General features: G+C 28.4%; 1 long non-coding RNA gene across 1 annotated transcript; it reads left to right on the forward strand.

Moving 5' to 3' along the window:
• The first annotated feature begins 122 nt into the window (after positions 1 to 122).
• On the forward strand, positions 123 to 1,972 carry LOC136972559 (uncharacterized). Its single transcript, XR_010880353.1, has 3 exons — positions 123 to 506; positions 1,285 to 1,416; positions 1,530 to 1,972. It is a non-coding gene; the product is annotated as an uncharacterized lncRNA (long non-coding RNA).
• Positions 1,973 to 3,408: the final 1,436 nt, after the last annotated feature.

The following is a 3,408-nucleotide window of genomic DNA, read 5'->3' on the forward strand; positions in this document are numbered from 1 at the left end:
TTGGGTATAACTTTATGGAACAAAGGGGGCGGTGGATCGAAAAAGTTTGAGAATCACTGGGTTAGAGGAATATAAAGCTAAGGGAATACAGACAAATACATACACTAGAAGTTTATCATATAATGCATTTGGTATGTAAAGTTATATTAAAATATATAGTGTGTATTAATTTTATAGATTCGTCATATTTTTTAAAAAATAATTATTTGATTTTTCTTTTTAATATTTATGGAAAGAAAGAGAAATGGGTTCAGATTAAGTAGAGAGTGGATTAGTGAGTGTATACAGTACATTATTTTCAATGATTAAAATATTACATACTGCAAATCGTGATGTTAATTTCTCGTCACTACCTCTGAGAATATATTCAAAGATTTATTTTTCTAAAAAGAAGAGGTTTGTAAACTGAAATATTTCTTTCTTGTTTTATTTTATGTACAGTTTGGCTCGTTACAAATTGAAATTCAGTCCCGATAAAGTTGACACAATGATCATTCAAGCTATTTGTAAGTATTTTTAAATCATAATACAATAATAATAAATTATTTATAAATTTATTTATTTCAAATGAAAGTGCTAGACACTTAAAGAGAAAAAAGTACAAGGTGGTTGTAGTTTAAGTTATTTTAGAATGGCAAATTATTGTTTTGGTATACAATAGTTACAATAGAACTTCTTAATTGTTTAAAGGATTTTAATTTGTATACAAAATTTATTAAAAGTGATTATTTCAATAAAAATTCATAAATAAATTCTAATAAATGTTAATAATCTAACAGTTAAATAGAAAGTGGAATGCATGAAATTCTCATTGTGTTATTTTAGACTTTATATATATACAAAGATATACAAATACAACCAATTTTTGATTGATTCATTTCCTGTATGTATGAGAAACTGTGTATGTATATAATATATGGTAAATATACTGTATGAAAAATATTTCATATGGCAGAAATTTCCTTATATTGACAGTGTATATTGTATTTCTATTATGAAAATTTTATCACAGTAACTTTTTAGTTTAAAATTTGTTATACAAAAATTTATTTTTCCCAATGTTAATGGCAAAGTCACAAAGATGATAAATGCCAACCTCATAACAGAATAAGGTAATCCACTATGAAAATACACCAGAGCAATAAGAGCAATGACAAACAATAAAGAGATTTATATTACATTTAATAATTCTTTAAAAGGTTTTTTTACATATAAATAAAATCAAATCTTTTAGATAATGTATTATTTCATCTAAAAACAGCTTGTGTCTGCTTTATATTCTAGCTCTTTTGGATGACCTTGACAAGGAACTTAATAATTATATGAGATGTAAGGAATGGTACAGTTGGCATTTTCCAGAATTATTGAAAATTATTACAGATAATACAGTTTATGTTCTAGCTGTTAAAGCTATAGGTAAGTTAAATTATGGAAATTGGTTATTTAAATTCATATCTTTCTTTTTTTAAAGTTAAAATTTTCATCTCTGTTGTATTAATTAGTAATTAATTTTTTAAATTCTTTTTTAGGTTTGCAAACTAATGCTGCAAGGTGTGACCTCTCGGAGTGCAACTATGCAGACACGAGCGAGCGAATTTTCCGAGCGAGTGAGAATATGTGGCGAGAAGAGATGATGAGGTTTTGCTCTCTCTGTTTCTCACTCTTGTTTATTACAACCACGGAGACGAGAGAGACAAACAGAGATCGTGAAATGTCATTGCCTCTTCTTGTAACATATTCTCGCTCTCTCGGAAAATTCGCTTGTTCGCATCTGCATAGTCACACCCTCAGATATTCTCAGCACTTTTTTGTGTAAACTTCTGTTTACACTCGTCGCAACTGTATGACTTTCCTCCTGTGTGTATTTTTTCATTGCTTTTCAAATGTTTAGTTTTGAAATTTTTCTTACAGTGTTTACATGAAAATTTCTTATGGTTCCTTTTATCTGCAATTAAAATATTAATTAAAACAATTTTTTTGTGTGTGTATATTATAATTTAATTTTCTGCAATCAGGACAATAATTTACCACTAATAATAATTAACTGAAAATAAAAATTTTTATATCTAAGAGCAGATTTCTGCATTAACACATGAAATCTAATTTTAAAGATGAAAAGTTTGAGTATAATAGTAGTTGAAAATATTCGTATATTACTAATATTTTCAACCACCAAGACAACAAATTAGAGTAAACAATTTATGTAAAACATTTTAAAAGTGTTTGTATATCTCAATGCAAGCATGGAGATATACAAACACTTTTAAAATTCTTTTTGCATTGATCAGACAGATCCTTATTTCTGTATTGAAGGAATGGATCTCTCTCCTGCTCGAGGAGCATCGATGTGTGATCCTTCCACACAGACAATGAGAGTGAGGATCTTTGGTATGCAGCAGTGTCCGGTGAGAACATCACAGGATACTCGATTAGTTGTATTAAAAGTAAAGCAGAATTCTTGGAAATGTGCCTTAAATTATTTTTAAACTGGTCCAAAATGTAGTAACCTAGAGCCCTACAAATATTTAGATCTGCTACTCGTAGCCCAGCTTGCCATCCCAAAAATCTGCCATATGTTATGAGATAAGAAAAAAGCTACCATTAGTGAGGAGACAGCCAAAAATCTTACTGTGAAAGCAAAGGCGTATTCTCCAGACTAGAGTTGTTCTTCGTCTATTGTTCTGTAAAAGCAATTCAATGTAAACAAACGAGTTATTATATTACGGTTCAAACAGAATTTTTACTTTGAATTTCGAAATAAGAGAATTCCCTCAACACACACAAATATATCACCTGCCTGGATAAAAATAGTCAAGTACTAGCAGAATTTGAACTATCTGAGTTTGATTTAACCAGGATTTCCTGTATTAAGAATTAGAGCAAAATGTGCATTGTTTTAATTACTAATCAAATAAATTAATTTTAACCTTAATTAACACAAGAAATGAGTGCTGTAACAATTATTTATTGAAGAAAGTTTTACATATGGACATTGTATTTACACTAAAAATTTACGTATTGATATGAAATTTTAATAACGAAATTCATTAAGAAAAAAAGTGTGTTTCCAACAAACTTTAGATATACAGATGAAGTTTATGTATATAACAACAGAAAATTGCAATTAGAAAATTTTAGCAAATTCAAACACTTGACAAATGATTTTAATTTTAAAGTCAGTTTTCCGTTTACATATATCACAACTAAGGCTTTTCTCCCGTGTGTGTCCGAAGGTGTCTAATTAAGTTTCCTCTATATGTAAACTTCTGTTTACACTTGTCACAACTGTAAGGCTTTTCACCTGTATGGATTCTTTCATGAATTTCCAAACTTTGTTTAGTTTTTAAATTCTTATTGCAGTATTTACATGAAAATTTCTTTTGGCTCCTTCTCTCTGCAATTAAAAAA

The sequence above is a fragment of the Centruroides vittatus genome, unplaced genomic scaffold, assembly GCF_030686945.1.
Source record: "Centruroides vittatus isolate TY-2023 unplaced genomic scaffold, ASM3068694v2 contig_2973, whole genome shotgun sequence".
Classification (NCBI taxonomy): domain Eukaryota; kingdom Metazoa; phylum Arthropoda; class Arachnida; order Scorpiones; family Buthidae; genus Centruroides; species Centruroides vittatus.